The sequence below is a fragment of the Magnolia sinica genome, chromosome 16 (assembly GCF_029962835.1).
Source record: "Magnolia sinica isolate HGM2019 chromosome 16, MsV1, whole genome shotgun sequence".
NCBI lineage: Eukaryota > Viridiplantae > Streptophyta > Magnoliopsida > Magnoliales > Magnoliaceae > Magnolia > Magnolia sinica.
In genome coordinates this window covers 18473975-18497496 of record NC_080588.1, presented here as the reverse complement: position 1 = coordinate 18497496, position 23522 = coordinate 18473975, and the positions used below count along the sequence as shown (strand labels likewise).

The following is a 23522-nucleotide window of genomic DNA, read 5'->3' as shown; positions in this document are numbered from 1 at the left end:
TCCGTCATCATTTTATCCGAGAACTTGTTGAAGACAAGATTATTACATTGGATTATGTTTCCACAAAAAAGTAATTCGTAGACATCCTTACTAAACCTCTTGATACAAATAGGTTTAATGATCTTCAAAAATCCATTGGAGTATGCACTCATTAATAATATCCCAATGACCATGATCCATATAGGTAAATCTTCACACTGAGACATTCATGGTTAAGTATCAGCCACTCATAAATTAACCATGTTAGTTTTCGGATGCCAAATAATAACATTCTCGATGATATCTGAACCTTGTCGATGTCATCAATAAATACAGTTCGATGAGATCGATATTCAACACCGATGAAATCGAAGAATCTCGGGAATGCAAAGTAATAACCAGCGGTCCTTCCCAACGGTTAGACTAACCTAATTTCCACTTGATATTGGCACTTTCCCTATGGTCATTAGCACAATCGTTAATGTCATTATAGCGTGTGCTCGATTCCATCGATGAGGGATCGATATGATCGTAAGTGCTACTATAAGAACAAGGGTGTTTTTAATTTCAAAATCTCATATTTCCTCCCTTCTCTGATTGCTTCTTCTTACCTCTACCTGTCCCTCACACTAAAAAAATCATGCACAAAGGGAAAGGTAAGTCTCTTCACTCTTTACAATCAAAGAACATGCAATTAGAATCCAGTAGGCATCAACCTATTCCAGTGGAAGGATGTCCATTCACCATTGTTGAACGTCTAGTGCTCAATAGTGCCATTGAGCCTTTTAGAGTGGACCTACTTTTGGAAGTAATAAGTTGGCAGAACATCCTCATTCTTAGAGGATCGTATCAACTGGGGGTGATCTAAGAATTCTTCAATCACTGTCATGTCATTAGTGATGATCCCCCTAGCATTCGAGTTGAACTAGCACATTACTCAAAACTTATCACTCTAATCACCTTGGCTCATCTTCTAGATCTTGATGTCACTCGAATCCCAGTGACTAAAAGGAATCTCAACGGTTTGGGTGTGTGGGTAGAAATAACTCGTGCATTATATCAAGGCACTACTGTTCCACGAAATGATGAGAATTTGCTTCACATCAACTGTCTTGGCCCCACTTTCAAAATTCTTCATAGTATTTTTTGGGCCTAATGTATATCCCTGTGATGTCAAAGGTAATCATCTCCCTCCATTTGTGATCAATGTGCGTTATGATGTATATTAAGAAAATCAAGTGTGCCTACCGACTCTTCTCCTCAACCAAGTCATTCATGTAATCCAAGGCAATCATAGGGAGACACTGCCCTTTCCGGTGCTCATATGCAAACTAGCACATCATGCATGGATTTCTGTCATATCTGACGCTGTGTATCCTGAAGCATGGTTTGACAGTAATGCAGCTCAGGAGGCCCAATAGTTGTGTCCCTCTTTGTCTCTCCCCAGGCATAGCCTTCCCATGCCGTAGGCAGTCCAACATACTCAACCATCAATTCAGCCTACACATGGAGGGTCCAATCGCATGCCGATGGTCAGCCCAGAGTCTATCATAAATCGCCAGTCTCATCATCTAGAACAACACCTACTGAACGGGATGGCAGGGATGGAGGAACGTCTGTACAACTGTGAAAGGTGCCTCACCACAATTGAAGAGAAAGTCAACGTCCTCCAGCAAACCACATAGCAAGTAGTGGACTTACTTACACATAGCAATCCTCGAGGACATTGAGCTCATGTTAAGATGTACAACTGTGGTCGAATTATGAAGCATATCTATTTTGTGTAATTTGAACTGACTCAATGCTATACTGCCAATCTAGGGCAGTATGTGTTTTGGATATTTTTGAATATGGCTGGATATAACTCCCATTTTTACTGCCATGATTATGAGTTAAGATCCCCTAGTTTATCTAGTTTCTGATATAGAATGCATGTGATGTTTTTGATGATTATTTTATCTGCTTTTATCACTGCTTTATTTGATATGATATGCATCCATAATTTCTAAAAATGATGTTCACTCAAACTGAATTAATCATTATACATCTATATATATGCTCTCTGAATGCTGGTTCTCTCAAATACTGCAAACTTCAGTCAGTATCAACTGCTATACCTTTACCAATGACTGACAAAAAGGGGGAGAACATTTCAAAGACCCCACAAGGAAAATTACATATCTACTTGAATGGTGATGCAGGTGTTAGGGGGAGCAGTTGCACCAAGCGAGGGGGAGTTTGAAGTCAGGGGGAGCAGCTTCTGAATCCTTCTGACTGATTATGTGTGTGCCCACTAGATTAAATTGTAAAATTGTGTAAAGTGTATGTACACACAATTTAGGATGTCAGTATAGAAGTTGTTCTAGGGTGTTTTGGTATTTTTTCACGTAATTGACAAAGGGGGAGATTGAAAGTGCCCTGGTTTATCAATTAGCGTGAGTGTTGAGTCAGCTAGACAGCAGAACCTCATAGGAAGATCAATTCAAAGCGTCTGCCTCAACCGGATGTGTACAAGCTCGCCACAGGTAAATCTAAGCCTCACATCTCATGTCCCAAATACCAGGTAAATAAAACTCTTAAAACAAATTAGAACATCATAGGGTTTTTAAGTTAAGAAAACTTTTTCAAAATTAGAAAATCTCTAAGTTTTCTTGCTTTGTCGATTTATCGATAACAGGTTCGATAAAGTTGAGATGTGCTATCGATGTCCTCGAAAGCTCAATCGATAAAATCAAATAAGGACATAAAGTGTCTAGCAACTGCATATACATCTGGATGGAATTATCGATATATCGATACCCCTATCGATATCATCGATATTTGAATCTCGAGTTTATCGAAGTAGACTTGATATAATTGATAGCAGAGTATTTGCGTCCCTGTTTTTTATAGGAAAATCATGAAGACCTTCGATATATCGAAATACCCTCGATATCCTCGGAATTCAAAAATTGATAATATCGGAAGTCCTTTGATGATATCAGTCTTAGACATAGTCTTTCCAGCAACATTTTTCAGGTGGTTTTTATTTCTGATCGAGGGTCACTCGATAGAATCGATATTCAAATATCGATGATATCGAGGCAGGATCGTGGCATTAAGAATGGACATAAACTTGCCTAGCAAGGTTACTGGAAAATCCTTTGAATTTATCGATGTATCGACACTGCCTTCAATATCATCGGTATTCAAATTCCGATGATATCGAGTGTACCTCGATCATATCTTTTGGCCTGAAAAATTTTGAAGCAAGTCTCTCTCATTTTTTAAATATCGAGGAATCGATCCTCGTTTCGATAATATCGGAGTTCGAAATCTGATGACATCGACACATGTTTCAATGCCCTCGACTAGTTGGTAAAAAGTTTCAAAAGCGTATGACATTTGAGTTTGTGTCATCGAGTGAATAGTGGATGATATCTAGAGTATACGCTCGATGATATCGACCCTACTCGATGATATCAAACACTGTCATAAATGCGACCGTTTTATATCCGTTGGAACTTTTTGCCTATATATAAAGATCTTGTCTTTAGTTGTTGAGAGAGAAAGAAGAGAGCTTTTGAGTGTTTAAACTTAGATCATTTACCTAAAGCCTTTTCTCTCAAGGGATTTCATCCCCCAATCTACCCTTATCATTGATATTCAGTAGAGTGGATTGGGGAATGAACTTCCATATTCAAGGATCCTCCAGCTACGACCTTAATGGCAAATCATTAAGCTAGGATGCCTTGAATGCATAGATGATTGGAATCACTCTCTCCTTTATAGGAAAATATTTGAGAGTATGATTCCATCATAACCTTGACCCAACCCGTCGTCATGCATTGGTATATCTTTTAAGCTGCGGTTCAAGGAAGCAGAAGACTCTTCATCAACAAAGGATGAGATCTTCATCAACGAGCTAAAATGGGACTCATCCACTTATCTGTAAGTAACTAGAGTCCAGAGGACCCTTGTGATCATTCCTTTGTAGGAGTAGATTTAAGGTGTTTCTCACCCTTGCAAGTCCTCTAGGAGGCCTCCGGCGGGAGTGTACGTGATGGGTACGTAGTGTTGACCCTTGCTCTGTGGAGAGCATAAACTTCCGGTTAAAGGTGAACCTGTCTAAAACCTTGGGTTCGAGGTGAACCGTGTGAAACCTCCGTTAGGGTCTTGTGGAAGATCCTTGGCCAGTGTGCCTAAAAGTGGGTGCGATGTGTTGACCCTTGCTCGTGAGAGCATAAACAGTCAGCCTAGATGTAGGTTGTAAAGGTTAAGGGTGAACCTGATTTAAAACCTTAGGTTTGGGGTGAACCGTGGAAAACCTCCTTAGTGAAATCCGGTACACTCAAGGGTTGAGTGCGGTTACCGAGAGTGGAGTAGACAAGTAGTCGAACCACTATAAAAATGACTGTGTTTGAGATTGCTATTTATTTTCTTATGTGATTTCCTTTAATTCCTGAGTATCTGAGATCATACCTCACACACATACATAGTCATATCCATCATGAACTAGTTTGCATATTGTTCATCTCTCAAATAGTTTGTGATTAGATCCTCTACCGGGCTTAGAAGCCAGTAGAGTTACTCTTGAGTAATATTGATATATGCTTATTGGTTAGGATTAATGCAATAGGATTTTTAATAAACCATAAAAACTTTAAAAAGTCCTATTCACACCCCTCTTGGACATATTGGCATATTCCTACTCCTACTAAGGTGGTCTTTACCGTAATTTCGCACCTGAGTTTGACTCACCCATTGTGTAACATCCCAAATTTTCACAGCCAGAGTTTATACTCATTTCCGAGAAAATCAGGTGTTAATAATGTATAAATTGGATACTTTAAAAATCACACCTTTTTTTCATTTAGATCACATCCAGATATACTCATGAAGGTAACATTCACAAAAATAAAACTAATTGTATTGATTATTTCATCGAAGTAAAAGAATTCAGTAAATAATCAAATGCCCTCTCAATGGGAGCTTATTACATTTATCGAGTTTGTAGCAGAAGTATAAAACTAAATTATAAAACTATCTTCTTATTCTTTCAATATATCTTCCATAGGGAGATGGTCCTCTAGGTATTCAATTTGTACATCACTTACATCATCTATACGGATAGAGAGGGTCAATGCCCTACTCATAATGATGGTTATCTTTGAAGATTAGCAATAATTCAAGAGATTCATACAAGTTTTGTAAGTGTTCTGATACGTCTCAGACTCGACCACTACGAGAGGTATCAGCTTGCGCAACCAACCTATATGAATGCATGCTTAGCAAAGTGTGTGCAGCTCATTATACATAGTGATAATCACAATGTGGAATATAATTCATAGAAAACCCGACTCACCCCGCATCCCATAACTGCGGAGATTCGCCGATGTGTCAACGTTAATGTGGATTTATACACACATCACAAGGCAATACAACAACGCAGTTGGGGGATTTGCATAATACGATGTGTTCATGGAGCAACTATTTGTGATATCCAATCCCGAGAAGTGATATAACACGCATGGTGATTTACTTACATTGATTGTGCACCACGCTAACCAACCCATGAAATTGTGTGCCAGCCAAGAGGGCTGCTACCTGTTATGCATTATATCCATGATAAATATTTGAATCGCTAGTTGTGATACCTTTAACACATCACTTGCATTGATAGATAATGTAAACTAAATCATGGGGGTTTTGAAATTTCAAGACACAAGCCCAAGTCTTAAAGATAGATAGCACAAGGCTAATAATACAAAGAGGATAGTAACAATGGCTAACTCGACAAGAGGAGAGTGGCAATGGCCAACTTAACAAAGAGGAGAGTAGCAATGGCTAACTTGATAAGAGGAGAGTGGCAATGGCTAACTCGACAAGAGGAGAGTGGCAATGGCCAACTCAATAAAGAGGAGAGTGGCAATAACCAACTCAATAAAGAGGAGAGTGGCAATAACCAACTCAATAAACTGAGAGTAGCAAGGGCTAACTCAACAAAATTGGTAAAGGCAAGGGCAAGGCTTGTATCCATCACCCCACATAAATTCATAAAGATTACATGTAATTAAAGTCATATAATTCCCAAAGGATAGACAATTGATGGTGGTAAAATTATACGATCATAGGGAGAGAATCATAATAACATAAAAACATGTAAAAAGGTAATTAAATCATACCAACTTAAATTAAGGTAAGCTTAAAGGATAAAACCCTCAACTATTTCTTTTAAATTGTTTTTAACATTGTTAAATGTTTGTAGACATACTTTAGACTTGATTTCTATAATATATCACAAAAATCTGTATAGTTAGGGTTTATTTTAGGATGTATTTGTGACTTAGGGTTAGGTTTGATCTTAATTATAAATCAATAACAAGGATTTAAATCAATCAATACTTAGATAAGTAACTTACCTTGCTTACCAATTATATTCTACAATGAAACCCGCAGTTTAGCGAATACTTCCACTGAGTCGAATCAGTTTACATTCTACCAATGTATCACAAGAGAGATCAAATAGACTGACTAACCTCGAAATTTTGTAGGCCTAATCTCAGATTTGGACTAGGCGGCTCCACCGAGTTGACTCGGTTAGTATCCTCTCTTGTTCTTCTTCTTCTTCTTTCATTCCTCTTTCTTTTCTTTTCTTTTCTTTTCTTCCTCTTTCTTTTTATTTTTTGTCGTGTATCTCCTAAAGGGAGGGATGTATTTATAAAGTTCTAAAAATCCAAAACTTTCTGCGTATGCAGAACGTATCTGTGCGATTGGTCTTACATGTTTTATACGCGGAGGAATCCTTGCACGAATGGGATGCACAATTTTTGCTCGGTTACTTGTGAAAACTGCTCACACCTAGTTTTCTTTCTTCCTTCGTGTTAGATGTTGATCGGTTTTGGAAGAGTCCATAGATGCACGGTCGTGATCGTGTTCTTGGTTGTAAGAATGTTCAGTGATTGCTCAATAGGTGGCCTTGCTTCAGTGGTGAATCCGTCCCTTGGTCATTTCATCGTAATTTGGTCACTCTAGACGATCTGAGGTGGTCGTCCGATGCCCTCTGGCCCAAAGATCTGTGGCCTGGATGATTCTATAGGGTAGTTTGTGTGAACTTAGCAGCGTGCATTGCGACACTTTCGTGAAAATCGACGGAATGTTGTAACCTCTCTTTTCCTTTTCTTCTTTCGGACGACATGGAGGTGATCGAAGCTCCATCATCTTTAATTTAGACGATTCGGATTAAAGCTAAAAAATCAACTTAGGTTCTCCTACGCATGAGGAAAACGCATCCAGTTTCTCCACACTTATCACATTTTGCGAAGGGAGGAAATCCGAATCACAGCTAGGAATACTCTAGTTTGGAGGGTAGAGATGGATTATAATGGGTGGCTTGGATGGCTAGAATGCTACACACACGGATTGCTAGCATAGAAAGAGTGAGAAAAAGGGATCTTTCTGTTTTCAAGAACGAACCGTGCACATAGCTCCTCCTTTGCTGGGAATCGTGTGCACACGTGTACAGTTTCACGTGAGAACACCTAGGGTTGGGACAGAGGTGGCTCCTAAACGCGATGGATGGTTTGGATTGTCCAAACAGGTGATCATGGTGGGCCACAACCCATCCCAAATGGACATCGTCCATCCGTTCGTTGTGAGCGGGAGAAAAGAAGAGAGAAATCTCTCTTTTTGAATGGAAGTCGAGTCAAACCCGCATGACCAAGTTTCCCAATCCTGTGCAGCGCAGGTGGATGCACCGGCTGTGCACATGCAACACGTAGAGTGGGGTTCACAGCAGCGTGTGACCCAATCAACTTCGTCTATTAGCTTGCTCGGGTCCAAATGGGGTTCCCAGCCAAAATCAGGTAGATCCAATGTTCATGTGGTCCATACTTCATGACTTTTGAGTTTTATTATGGATTCATGTCAATTAGACGGTCATATTGATTTCTAATCTAGTCATTAGTGATACTAGGGGTTCTTAAGAGGATCTTAGGTGGATTTATGTAGTTACCTAGGTATTTATCAGTCAGATCGTGTGGTTTTAGGTATGAATGGATTTAGGACTCAAGGTTAACGGTGTATATTCAACTTCAAAATGACATGATGGCCTATGTAAGCCCCGTATCATAGTCCGTACTATTCCGTAGGCTTCCTCGGTCCTCCCGGTTGAGCTTCGGAAACCCTCGACTTGTAACAGATATTTGCGCATGAACCTAAGTCGCATCCCGAAGATTTATATCAGCTCGACTCGAAGTTTATATCTTAGCAAACGCGCCGTCGCCGCTGTTCCAATACCGTGACTCGCGCACCGATACGATACCCAGGTCAGAAGATGTGGACCCACATTCATTTTGAGGAAAACACCTCACATGCGAACTCCGAGAGAATCTCTATAACATATCTTATCAATCAAGTCAAGTACATATCCACACCCCATGCCACCTCACCCTATCACAAGTACAAGCTCTCATTCCCTCTTTTCCCCAACCCAACTCTCTATCTCCCCACCCATTCCTCTTTTACCCAAATTTCTCTCTCTCGCATTCTTTAACAATTCTCCGACTCCCAAGAGAAAACACCCAACGTCCAAGCTTTCCCAAAGCCAAGTGTGTCCCACTTTCCTACCCTCTCATCTCCCATCTTAACCCTCCATTCTTCATCAACCTCCATCAAGATCAAAGACAAGGAGCACAGGAGTCTAAGGAGAAAAAGAAGGAGGCCACATGTGGGTGATCCACCGTTGATTTTAATTTTTAAGGGCTCACTTGTTGTGGGACCCTCTTGATATATGCATCGTATAGGGAGGGCCCAATTGTGGTGGGGTCCCTCCCCTTTACGTCTCTCTCTCTCTCTCTCTCTCTCTCTCTCTCTCTCTCTCTCTCTCCCCTCTTTCTCATATTTTGTGGTCCACCTGATGAATGAATTTTACCCACGCTACCATGGTGGGCCCACCTTGCTGTACGTAATTCACCATCACTGTCCATCTAGACGGTGCTGTTTTGAAGACCCCTATGAAGGATGGTTATATCCTAGCCGTCCATTTAATGAACATGGACCCCACCACGGTAGCATGTCGGCCAACCATGATGTATGTGTACATCCAGCCGTTCGTCCAGGTCTGGATGTGGACACTGGATGTTGGTTTTTCTTTATAATAATAATAATAATAATAATAATAATAATAATAATAAAAGTAATATATATATATTATACATACATGTGGTGGGCCCCATGTGGGACCCACCAGATGTATATCTTTATATATATATATATATATATATATATGTATATCATGGTGGGGCCACACCCACGGGGAAGCCCACCTTGCTGCATTTATTCCTAACCGTCCATCTAGACGAGATGGGGACCTTAATGTATCGGTCCCTCATCCAAGCCATCCATCCATCTAACGTGTTCGTGGGTCCCACTCTAATGGATGTGTTTAATCCAAACCGTCCATCCATCTGACGTGTTCGTGGGCCCCACTCTGATGTATGTGTTACCTTTAAACAGTCCAACCATTTGGAGAGCCTATCCAAGGTGGGCCACATACGTGGACCCCACTCTGATGTATATGATTCATCCAAACTGTCCATCCATTTGGTGAGCCAGTCCTAAGGCTTGGGAAGAAAAATAAGACAGATCCAGTATCAAGGGGACCACACTGCAGAAATAGTGGGTTTGAACGCCCACCATTGGAAATGTCACACCCTAAACACGGAAACCAGGCTCACAAAATTCTCGATTGCCGAATCTGGCGCCGATAACCTCCGCAGTACCCCATTCTTGGCTCTCAGTACCCATATGCTAGGTTCCGATCCTGGGATCTTACAAGGAGAATTTTTTTTTTACATCAATCTAATTCGTAATGAGCATAACTACAAGCATAACCCACGAACAATAACCACAAGAACACCATCACAAAATCCACTATGATTAAAAACTTTAAGTACAATGCGTATGAAAGAGAAATACAATATAACGAAAGTAATAAAAACTCCAGAAGCTCGAGTGCACATTCCTACTGCAGTGAGGCTACGGCTGCGTCTTGGCGTTACCTGCATGCATCAATCATGCATAAGCTTATAGAAAGCTTAGAGGGTGGTGTAAGTGTGCGCGCAATATAAGCGTGCTCAGAATACAAGGTCAGAGTAATGCGGAATCATGCTAATGAGTACATGAATGCAAGCAGCCGTACCAAGGCTATGCGCTGCAAGGTATGAATGCCATCGGCCATAACAAGACCATGCAATGCGAGATGCAACTCAAGCATACCAATCCTCATCCAAATCCACATACAACTCATCAAATATCAGTTTAGTTCTCATTTTGGATAATCACCGGGGTCTAATACACTCTACGCCAGCTTGCCGCCCCTATCCAGATGCACAACTAGGAGAGTGGAAGAGACCTCACTATCTGCCTGCCAATATCGAGCCCGGCTCATCGATAGCTGACCGATTCCTCAAGTTGGTCAAACTCAACTTAGAAATTGCCTCCTCACTTAGGCGGGTAAGGTCACACCACTTTCCAACCGACCATGCCACAGTGGCAGACGCGGCCTACTGGTATGCGGCCCTTGCGCGCTAGTGTATTCACTTGGTCTCGACGTTGGAGTCATCCTCTAGAACCATCGGGTTTAGGAATTTTCACCCAGGGACATCTATGGCGCCCCGATGCTAGAAATAATATTTCTGGTATCCAATCTGGCCACCCACGATGTGTCTGTGGAGGCAATGGCCCTGATGTCGCTAGGGCATATAGTAACCACAATCACACAAATGCAAGTGCATGAATCAAACTACCAGTCATGCAACAGTCCTGCGTGTACCATGCGCTCGTGTAGGGTAACTGTGCCTATCAGGGAGCCCATAAACAATCTGCTCGAGGGCATATGCTATGATCAGTCACTCCTCATATCAAGCATAGATATAATGCATATGATCATGAATTATGGATCTATACTAGCCATGTTATATAGTGATGGACTCCATTCATAATGAAGATGGGCCTAGACAGCCTGCATGCTACAAGTATGGGCTTATCATTGGGCCTTAGGGAGATTGACAATGCGGACATTTAACCAGCATCATCCATACAATGTGGACGTCAAACCATCATTACTCCCAAGGCACTGCCCATTGTAAACATCATTATATACACCACAAAGGAATCACACATCGCAATGAACCTAATTGCATCCCATTGGGCCTTAAGTACATCAAATGGGCCATATCACATGGGCCTTATGTTCATCAAGTGGGCCGTATCAATGAGTCGCACCAATGGGCCTTATGTACATCGCAATGGGCCATAACCCATGGGCCTTGCATACATCACAATGGCCCTTATACAATTCAAGGTGGGCCTCAACAATGGGCCTCGTGTATATCAAATGGGTCACACCCAAATATAAGTGGTGATAAGGATTTTCACCATTAAAATTTCTAAGGATTTAATGTGGACGTTCAAACCCACTATTTTCTATAATGTGGTCCACCTGATCCTAGATCTGTCTTATTTTTAGTCTCAAGCCTTAAGATGATCTTTTAAAAATGGTTGGATGGCTTGGATGCAACCTATGCATCATGGTGGATCCCATAGGGATGGAAAGGAGGGACAACATAGATGAGGTGTATACCCCATGGTGGGGCCCACACTAATGGAAGGTGTGGATTGCAATACATACATCAGTGGGTCCCACATGGGGCCCACCATAATGTTTATTTTACACCCAGCCTGTTGGTAAGGTCCCACGAACCAGGGGCTACCGTAATGTTTATTTATCATCCAATCTGTTGATGAGGCCACATAGGCATGGGGCCCACCGTAATGTTTATATGCAATCCAAATTGTTGATAAGGTCACAGGACCTGAATGAATAAAAAAACAAATTTCATATTTGATCAGAAATTTCTGTGACCCAAAAAAGTTTCAATGGTAGGCATCAATCGTCACTATTCCCTGTGATGTGGGCCACCTAAGCCGCGTATATGGCTGATTTTTGGGGCAACCCGCTGCCCTAAGGGGGCCCACCAAATGCACCGTGTTGATGTTCAACACACATCACAGTGGGGCCCACAGCTGGGGCCGTGGGTCCCAGCCCGCCCATGCACGCCAACGTCCATGCAGATGCTACTGCGTCCTCGTGTCAGTGGCAGCAGCAGGTGCTACTACCTCATGTCTTAATTTTTTTTAAAAATTAAAAATCTTACAGTTTTTCCCATGTGGGGCCCGGATCAGATGAATCCACTCCAGCCATTGGATTCCACGGTCCAAGACCGACCAAATGAGTCCAATATACGGCATGTTTTGGTGTGTAGAAACGTCAGAGTATATGTTGACGGTAAGGCCACAGTTTTCTACGCTATGGCCCGCCCGATGGTCAGATTGGCCTCATTTTTCGACTCAATGTCTAAAATGGGTTGATCAATGGAATGGATGGCACGGATTCAATTTATATATCAAGGTGGGCCCTACATGAGTGGTCCCCCCAAGGCTTGGCTAATAGTACACCCCAACGTCAGTTTATGCTTTCACTGTTAGCCACACCCACGGCTGCACATCCAGCGTCCAAAGACACTGGACGGTGTGAAATAACACAAGCACCATGGTGGGTCCCACATGCACGTGGCCCACCATGCATATATATATAAATATAATATTAATATAATATTATCATAATATGAATATAATATATTATATATACTATATAGACAGTGGATCTCTCTTAAAATGCGGTGGGCCACACTGTCTAATGGATGGATTAGATTTAACACAATTCGGTGGGGCCCACTACATTCTAGGGAGAGGAAAAGGAGAGAGAGAGAGAGAGAGAGAGAGATAGAGGGACCCCGCCATTATGGGCCCTTCTTGGTTAAATCACATAGATCAAAATGAATCCCACGAACAAGTGGGCCCTAAAATAAGAATCAACGGTGGATCACCCACTTATCGGCCTTCTCCTTAATCCCTTGGACTCCTTAGCTCCTTACCTTCACTTTTAATAGTGGATAATGGAGTTTTGATGGTGGGGATGAGAGATGAGAGGATGGGCCACACTTGGCTTAGGAGAGTGCTTGGGGAGGCTTGGATGTGTGAATTTTTGGGTTGCTTGAGAGTGAGGAGATGGAATGAAAGAGAGAGAGGGAAGTAATGGGTTAAAGGGATGGGGTGATGTGGTGGTTGTAAGGAAAGATATGGGTTTGTTTGAAAATGTGTAAAAGAGGAGTGGTGAGGGGAGAGAGAGGGTTGACTTGTGGAAAAAGAGAGAGGGCCACTTGTACTTGTTGTTGGGTGAGGTGGCATGGAGGTAAGGTGGTGTACTTGACTTGATTTGATGTGACATGTTGTAAAGATTCCCTCGAAGTTCGCAACACGCAGTATTTCTTCGAAATGAACACAAGCCCTCATCTCCTGGCCTGGGTATCAGATCGGTGTGCGAGTCGTGACGTTAGAACCGCGGTGACGGCGCGGTCGCTATGATACAAGTTTTGGATCGAGCTGACTTCGGTATACAGGACCCGGCTTAGGATCATGTACAAACGTCAAATATGGGTCGAGGGTTGCCAGAATTCGACCGGAGGACTGCGAAAGTCCACAGAACGGTATGGACTATGATTCAGGTCTTACAGGAAACCCTTTGGGTTACAGAAGTTCTGAACCAATATGATATTTGTTTATCCTCTTAATTCAGGTCTTTATGACCTTATGAACAGTCTGGATGGAAATAAATACTATGGTGGCCCACTGGAATCTTAATAGTGGAACTCTTTATCACCACATTCATTTGTAGTATGGTCCAGATGATCCTTTGGGTATGATTCATTTTTTTTATAATGCTCTAAAATGATATTTAAAATAGATGAATGGTGTAATTGGTGTGGCCCATTTGATGTATATGGGCCCATTGGTGCGTCCCATATGATGTGGCGCATTTAATGCATGTTGGCCCATTGGAGCGACCCATATGATGCAGCCCACTTGATGTATATGAGGCCCATTGAGACGTATTTGAGGCCCATGAATTGAGGCCCAATGTAATGTATATGAGGACCATGAGTGAGGCCCAATGAGATGTATGTGAGGCCTTTGTGTGGGCCGAATGTGATGTATATAAGGCCCATTGTAATGTGAGGTTCCACCATGATGTATGTACTGATGTTTTTGGTAGCCATGCCTTGGGAGCAATGATGGTTAAATGTCCGCATTGTAACTCTCCCTAAGGCCCATTGTTAGGCCCATACTTGTAGTGTGTAGGCTGTCTAGGCCCATCTTCGTTATGAACTGAATCCATCACCATATAAGATGTTTAATATAGTTCTATGATTCATGCTCATATGCATAATATGTATGCTTGATATAAGGAGTGACTGATCATAACATATGCCTTTGGGCAGATTGTTTATTGGCTCCCTGATAGGCGGAGTTGCCCTACATGAGCGCGCGGTACGCGCAAGATTACTGCATGACTAGTAGTGTGATTCATGCACTTCGCATTTGTTTGACATAATTACTATATGCCCTAGCGACATCAGGGCTGTGGCCTCCACAGGTACATCATGGATGGCAGGATCGGACACTAGAAATACTGTTACTAGCATTGGGGAGCCATAGATGTCCCTGGGTGAAAATCCCTGAACCCGATGATACCAGAGGATGACTCCAACGTCGAGACCAAGTGGATACATGAGCACACAAGGGCTGAATACCAGGAGGCCGCATCTCCCACTATGTCGTGGTTGGTTGGAAATGGGTGTGGCCTTACCTGCCCAAGGGTAGGGGGTATTGTTAGGCTAAGTATGACCAGCTCGTGAATGGGTCCACTATCGACGTGCCGGATAGGTAATGGTAGACTATTGGTCAGGTAGATAGTGAGGTTTCTTATGCTCACTTGGACTATGGGCCTAAGAAAGGGGCAGTGTCATTTGGAGTGTACTAAACTCCGGTGATTATCCAGAGTGGGAACTATACTGATATTTGATGCTCTAGTGATGAGCGGCATTGATATGTGGATTTGGATGAGGATTGGCATACTTGAGTTACATCTCACATCGCATGGTCTTAATATGGTCGATAACATTCATATCTTGTACCGCATAGCCTTGGCACGGCTGATTGCATTCATGTACTCATCAATATGATTCCTCATTACTCTGATATAGCATTCTGAGCACGCTCATATTGTGCACACACTCTCACCATCCTCTAAGCTTTCTATACGCTTATGCACGATTGATGTATGCAGGTGACACCAGGACGCAGCCGTAGCTTAGTCATAGTAGGAGTGTGCAATCGAGCTTCAGGAGTTTCATTATTATTATCTTGTATTTCCCTTCATACACATTGTACCTTAAAGTTTTTTTATCATAGTGAATTTTGTGATGGTGTTCTTGTAGTTATTGTTCGTGGGTTATGCTTATGCTTATGCTTATTACGAATGAAAATCATGTTTGAAATACTCCTTGTAGAATTCCAGGATCGGAACCTGGTGTATGGGTGCCGAGAGCCGAGAATGGGTACTACGAAGGCTGTCGGCACCGGATTCGACCATCGGGAATTTTATGAACGCGGTTTCTGAGTTTAGGGCGTGACAAAAGTTGGTATCAGAGCATAACTTGAGAATAACCAAGAACAACATCACATGTTTGCTGATGAGGGTCAAATATTGCATCTTAGACCCCAATTATCTCATGCTTTTGCATACATGATAATGCTTAACGTCATACTTTAATCGTGTTTTTATTGCAAGGTGTAATTAGGAGCTTGGACTGAAAAAGATACCACAAGCATGAAACTAATGCTCCGAAGTCACCAAAGCAAGGGACGGACTCTAGAGGACCAAGAGTGATGGATTTACATGACAAAGATCTGAGGAAATCAAGCCGTTCACATCAAAGAGGCCCAAAAGTTGTTCAGAATTCAAGATCATAAGGTTTCCACCTTTCATTCAGCTTGAAACTTCATGAATGACCTAAGGGCCATTGGATCCCTGCGTAAGTAGCCCAACGGACAAATCAGCCTATAAACTGATGATTTCAGGCCCACCTAATAACTAGATATATTTTAATTATGGTCTCAACCGTTTAAATAGGGAGAAAAAATGAATGGATGGATTGGATTTCTCATAAACGTCACGGAGGACCCCACCTTGCATGATGTGTGCACCGTGTACAAGTGCTCTCATATGCACTGCATCTCAAGTCCGGTCAAATTGACCTTTGACCTGTATCCTCTTCAAAAATGGCAACTGTCGTTCTCTGTTGCTCCGAACAGACAAGTATGTGATCTTTGTGGGTCCACACCGTTCATCAAACCAACAATCCGGACCGTCCATCAGAGTCCCTGGGTCCCTCTCATCCACGACTAGGTGACAGAATTGAAAAAGACAATGAAGATTGGTTTTTCAACCGTTCAAAAGCGGAATGGATGGCAAGAAGCGAAATCAAGTGGGCCGCATCAACGGACGACCAAAACCGACCATCTCCGGTCAAAATTTCAAGGAGAAGCTGGTAAACGAAGTGGATCTCCTGTCTGAATTCAATAATGGGCCCCACCGGAAAATCAGCGTAAGAAATCTATTCGTACTGCAATTTGGACTGCGAAACAGAGTTGGTCCGTCTGATACAGCTCTCCACCGACCTCCCTACCTATAAAAGAACGAGAACAGAGAGAGAGTGGGGTATTCAATCGGGAGCTAGGAACGTGGAGCAGCTTTCTTAATAGAGTTTTTTTTCTTCCTTTTTTCTTATGTTTTTTTTAGCTTAATCATGTTTAGGTCAGGCTAAACTTCTTAGCTAGGGTTGAGATGAAGCTCCTAATTTGAATGAATCTTGTATGTGTTGAATTCATCTAATTTGATTGATTTGTTTCTTTCTCTAGTGTGCTTAACTGAAATTTCTATACTTCTCCATTCTATGAGCTTAACCAAAGTCTAGATATGGATATTGTTTGGAATCTTATTTTAGTTGCTTGTGTCTGACCTTGAACAGGTTTCCTATAGAGCAAGAAATAGGAATTACATCTCTTCATGCCTGACCATGGATGGAAAGATGTGATTCTTGTGCTTTAAGAGATTATACATTCTATGTGCCCGACCAAGGACATAGAGTGTGCTTTATTTATAAATATATATCAATCTAAATCAGGGTGAATCAACAAGTAAACCAAGGGTCAGGATAATTAGGGGTGGATTCGAAAGTCCTAGTCTTCTCCTTGATTAAATTTTCCTTATTGCTCTTGGATTTGTGATAGTTTACTTAATAGTTCGCTAAACCCTTTGTTGGATTAGTTAAGAAGAGTTGTAAATTTTGAATTGTAACAACTAGTCCTCGTGGGAACGATCTCGTAATATGTACCATATCTATATCTAATTCGTATACTTGTGAGTTTAAAATCATTTAAATTAGATTAATTTAAATAAAACATCATTTGCTATGAGTTAAGGATAATTAGGTCTCGAATGCGTAAGCTTCCGATTTAGTCCCTTAACAAGCGTGCCTTCAAGAGTTCTCAAGGATTGATAGGCGCATTTGTTCTTCCCTATAGGACATGCCACTCAGGAGAGTGACCCGAGTGACTCCCGCTTCACCACCTGAGGCTCCCACTTTACCACCTATGACTCCCACTCTACCACCAGAGATCCCTACTCCCCAGCCTAAGGATGTCGTTCCTCCACCTGAGACTGGTGAAGATCTGATCGTACTCATGAGTGCTTCCCAGTTACAGCAGATGTTGTAGGCTGTGGTAGCTGCCCTTCAGAGTAGGGCAGGCACCCTGTTGTTCTGTCAGCCCAGGAAAAGCAGAAGCGTGCGAACGCCCTTCTTTGAGAATTTCGACAGCTCGATCCCCCGTGTTTCCAGGGTGAGCCAAATCCAATTGAAGCTGAGAGATGACGCTCTGATGTAGAGAAGATTTTTGAAACGATGGCATTTACGACACAACAGCGGGTTTGGTTGGCAGTATTTCTTCACCAGGGTGAGGCCAAGCACCCATGGACCTCTGTTACACATGTTGTAGTTCCTGATTTCATCTGGACATGGGAGGATTTTGTAGACCGATTCGAGTAGTAGTACTTTCCCGACCACATTCGTCGGCAGCGAGTGCTAGAGTTCGAGACCTTAGTGCAAGAAGGCATGTCTGTGGTATAGTACGTGGCTTGTTTTGTGGCGCAATCAAGGTTCGTGCCATATTTAGTTGATGATGAGGGGCAGAAGGCCCGTCGTTTTAAGAACGGCTTGCGTTACAGTCTTCGAGGCCATATTACTGGGCATGAGCTCTCAACTTTTTAGGCGGTAGTGTGGAGGGCTCAGATTTATGAGATAGAGTGGGTTAGCATGTAGAGCAATCATGATCAGAGAAGAAACCGGAAGAGTCAGGCCCCCTAACGTAGCTCTCACCAGTAGTAACATCGACATCGACGGCCGTAGAGGTACAAGAGCCACCATCCGCCAGAGCACCAACAGCACCATCAACACCTCCAGCACCACCCCAGTATCCATTTGTAGGGACCTGTTATGGATGTGGTGGGACAGGGCACCACATGTATGAGTGCCCCCACCCACAACAGCAGTAATCGAGGGGGCCATATTAGCCTCCACCAAAGTAGCGACTGCAGCAGCAGCAACCGAGAGGGCCATAGTAGCCTCCATCGCAGTAGTGACCGCAGCAGCAGTGACCCCATTAGTAGCTACCGCAACCACCTTAGTCATCGAGGCCCCAGTAGCAGCAGAGACAACAGTACAGGCTGCTGCAGAGGCAGAAGCAGTAGCAGCAGGGACCTTAGAGGGGACATGCACCTCCCCAGCCAGCTCAGGCTAGGTTCTACTTAGCTCAGAAGGACCTGCAGTCCTATGGAGGAGTCATTGAGGGAATACTCCCAGTCTCTGCCTGCATCGCTCGAGTATTATTTGATTCCAGTGCTTTGCACTCATTCATGTTTAAAGATTTTTGTCGATCATCTAGATTACCGAAAGAGTCTGCTAATGAGGGGTTGGTCGTATCGACACCCTTGGGGAAGACTACTGTGCTATGCCACTTCTGTTCATCTTACCTCGTGTTGGTGAGAGAGAATTTCTTACCCATCGACTTATATGTGCTATCGATGTCAGATTTCAACGTTATCCTGGGCATCGATTGGCTTACCGATTACCACGCTATCTTGGACTATTTCATGAGGACAGTCACGTTCTGTATACCAGGCTTGCCACAGTTCCAGTTCGTTGCCGAGCCCTGAGGAGAGTCGTTATCTTGTCTCATATCCTGCGCAGTTGAGGAGCCCGTTACCTTGTGTATTGATCAGTTACCAGTGGTCTGCAATTTTCTTGATGTATTTCAGGAGATTTCGAGATTACCACCGCGCTGGCATATTGAGTTCCAGATTGATCTCGTGCTCGGTATCACGCCTATTTCGAAGGCCCCGTATCGTATGGCACCGATAGAGTTGAGGGAGCTGCAGCGACATTTGGACGAGTTACATGAGTTGGGATTCATCCGTCCAACCAGTTCACCTTGGGGAGCGCTGGTACTCTTTGTCAGGAAGAAGGATGGCTCGTTGAGGCTCTACGTCGATAACCACGAGCTCAACCGAGTCACGATCAAGAATAAGTATCGGCTTTTGAAGATCGATAACTTATTTGATCAGCTGCAGGTGCATAGTTCTTTTCAAAGATTGACCTCCGTTCCATTTATAATCAGATTCAGGTCCGAGAGGAGGACATCCCAAAGACAGCTTTCATGATACATTATGGTCATTTTGAGTTTCAGGTCATGTCCTTCGGACTGACCAATGTGCCCGCAGTATTCATGTAGTTGATGAATGAGGTTTTTCGTCCGTATCTCGATTAATTTGTTGTGGTATTCATCAACGACATTTTGATCTATTCGAGGACTTGTGAGGAGCATGAGCAACATTTGGAGATTGCATTGTAGACCCTCCGTGCCCACCAGCTGTATGCAAAGAGGGAGAAGTGTGAGTTTTGGCAGGAGGAGGTGAGGTTCCTCGGTCACGTGGTGACGAGGGAGGGTGTCGCAATGGACCCTCGAAGGTTGAGGCAGTGCATCAATGGGACCAGCCCATGACTGCATCTGAGATCCATAATTTTCTTGGCTTAGTGGGCTACTACTAGTGTTTCATTAAGGGCTTCTCTCGTATTGCAGCCTCGTTGACCATGTTAACTCGGAAGGGCATAAAGTTTGTTTGGAGCGACGCCTGTAAGTGAGCATTTATGGAGCTGAAGGACCGCCTCACGTTCGCTCCTGTCCTCACTTTTTCCTTTGGGAGTGATGGATTTGTTGTATTTACCGATGCTTCGCGTATTGGCTTGGGTGCTGTCCTGATGAAGCATGGAAGACCAGTGGCTTATGCATCTCACTAGCTCGAGGTCCATGAGCTGAACTACCACACACACGATTTGGAGCTAGTAGTAGTCGTCTTCGCACTAAAGGTGTGGAAGTACTATCTCTATAGGGTCAGGTTTGAGCTCTTCTCCGACTACAAGAACTTGAAGTACTTATTCTCTCAATCTGAGCTAAACATGAGGCAGAGGCGTTGGATGGAGCTCATGAAGGACTATGATTTTGATCTCCAGTACCACTCAGGTAAGGCAAACGTGATAGCAAATACCCTTAGCCATTATCCACGGGGCCTGGTGATGCATATGATGATTTAGGAATGAAGGATGCTTGAGGATGTGGCAGCATATGATTTTGAGTTTGGTCTATAGTCTTCTATTGTGCAGTTATTGAGCCTATTGATTTAACCCTCTCTTGTCACAAGGGTGATCGAGGCTCAGCAAGCTGATGAGTCATTATAGAGTTATAGGGCTGAGGTGGCATCTGAGAGTCAGTCAGATTAGCAGATTGGTTCTGATGGTAGACTTCGCTTCAGAGGCCTATTATGTGTCCCGGATATTCCTGAGTTGCGCAGAGATCTTATGACCGAGGCACATCGATCACGATTTTCTATCCACCGTAACATAAGGTGACAGTATTTTTGGGTAGAGATGAAGCCCCAGATCGCCAGTTTTGTGGCCAAGTGTGACACATGCCAGTGTGTCAAGGCTGATCATTAGAGACCCCTAGTCCATTGCAGTCGTTGAGCATCTCGACATGGAAGTGGGAGCATGTGTCGATAGATTTTATTATAGGCTTGTCGAGGACTCAGCACGGTCATGACGCCATATGAGTTGTTATGGATCGTCTAACGAAGTCGGCATATTTTCTTATGATTCGTGCGATTTGGCTTATGGACCGGCTTGTGAAGTTATTCATCGAGGAGATTGTGAGACTGCATGGCATTCCAGTCTTGATCATTTTTTATTGAGACCTGAGGTTCACGTCTCAGTTTTGGGTGATCTTTAAGAGAGCGATGGAGACTGTTTTACTGCTCAGCACCGCGTACCATTCGCAGACCGATGGCCAGATCGAGAGGGTCAACCAGACCCTTGAGGATATGCTTCGAGGGTAGCTGGGATGAGCATCTGCGATTGGCTAAGTTTGCATACAATAATAGCTATCAGGCGACCATTGGCATGACTCTTTTTTAGGCATATAAGGCAAACCGTGCAGATCTTCGAGTTGTTGGATCGAGGTCGGAGAGCGGCGTCTCCTAAGTCCCAAGCTTGTGCAGCAGACGTCAGAGGCTATAGATATCATCAGGCAAAGGATGCGCGCAGGTCAGAGCCAACAGAAGAGTTTTACTGATTGTCGACGTCATCCCTTAGAGTTCCCTGTTGGGATAAAGTGTATCTTAAGGTCTCACCCATGAAGGGTGTAGTTCGATTTAGAGCGAAGGGCAAGCTTGCCTCGAGATTCATTGGACCTTTCGAGATCACTAAATGCGTTGGTGTTGTGGCCCATCGGCTTGCCTTACCATCTCAGTTGTCTGACGTCCATAACGTTTTGCATGTCTCTATGCTGAGGAAGTGTGGGTCAGACATAGTTCCTGTTATTGATAGGCAGCCACTGCAAGTTCGTGAGGAAGCTTCTTACATTGAGTAACCAATTCGTATCCTAGATCGGTAGTAGCAGGTCCTCCAGACCAAGATCATTGCATTGGTGAAGGTTCAGTGGGGTCACCATTCTGTTGATGAAATATCTTGGGAGCGCGATGCTGAGATTCGAGAGTGCTGTCCCCATCTCTTTGATGATTGATTATATGTTATATCTTGTATGCTGTCTCCGATTTTATATGACGATCCTTTGTTTCCTCTTCTTTATGAGTTATGTCTAGTTGCGATGATTGTGTAAATTTTTAGGATGAAATTTTTATTAGGAGGAGAGAGTTGTAAGGCCTGTATCATATTTTTGTATTGTTCCATAGGCTTCCGCGGTCCTCTCGGTCGAATTCCGACAATCCTCGACCTGTAACCGGCATTTGCCCACGAACCTAAGTCGCATCCTGAAGGTTTATATCGGCTCGACTCGAAACTTGTACCCTAGCAACCACACTGTCGCCCCGGTTCCAACGCCGCGACTCGCGCACTGATCAGATACCTAGGTCAGAAGATGTGGGCCCGCATTCATTTCGAGGAAAATGTTGCACGTGCGAATTCTGAGAGAATCTCTACAACATATCCCATTAATCAAGTCAAGTACATCATCCATACTCCCATGCCACCTCACCCTATCACAAGTACAAGTACCCATTCCCTCTTTTCCCCAAGTCAACTCTCTATCTCCCCACCCATTCCTCTTTTACCCAAATTTCAACCAAACCCATACCTTCCCATCCCCATTCCTTACAACACCCATTCTACCATTCCTTATCAATCCATCATTCCTCTCTCTCTCTCTCTCTCATTCTCTAACAATTCTCCAACTCCCAAGAGAAAGCACCCAACGTCCAAGCTTTCCCAAAGCCAAGTGTGGCCCACTTTCCTACCCTCTCATCTCCCATCTCAACCCTCCATTCTTCATCAACCTCCATCAAGATCAAAGACAAGGAGCATAGGAGTCCAAGGAGCCGAGAATGGGGTACTACGAAGGCTGTTAGCACCGGATTCGGCGATCAAAAATTTTGTGAGCCCAGTTTTTGAGTTTGGGGCATGACAATCTTTCTCTTTTAGAACACAAATTCCTCCTCTTTCCTTTGATTGAGTAGGCTTAGAAGTAGTAAATCTTGAAGAGGTATCCCATGGTTGTGTGTTTTCAGCAAGTTTATTAAGATAATCCCATTACACATTATCTCCACAAATTGGCGCATGGATGAGGTCAATCCCTCATTAAAAAGCTTGTTATACGCCATATTTCGTAGCCATGTTGTGGACATGAATTTATGAGATCCTTAAATCGCTCCCAACATTGGAAGGTCTTATCCTCTTTTTGCACAAAATTCATGAATGTTTTCCTTAAGGTATTCGTTTTATGATATAGGAAGAACTTTTTAAGGAACTCTCTTGTCATCTCAGCTTATATGTCAATGGACCTTGGTCTTAAGGAATGTAACCATGACTTAACCTTTTCTTTCAAATAGAAAGGAAACAATTTCAGCCTAACCATGTCCTCGGACACATTTGGGAAGTGTAATGTAAATATTATTTTATCAAACTCTTTCATATGCA

General features: G+C 43.1%; 1 non-coding gene across 1 annotated transcript; it reads left to right on the top strand.

The window, feature by feature from the left end:
- The first annotated feature begins 23212 nt into the window (after positions 1-23212).
- LOC131230124 (small nucleolar RNA R71) lies at positions 23213-23317 on the top strand. Its single transcript, XR_009163848.1, has one exon. It is a non-coding gene; the product is annotated as a small nucleolar RNA R71 (small nucleolar RNA).
- The last annotated feature ends 205 nt before the right edge of the window (positions 23318-23522 follow it).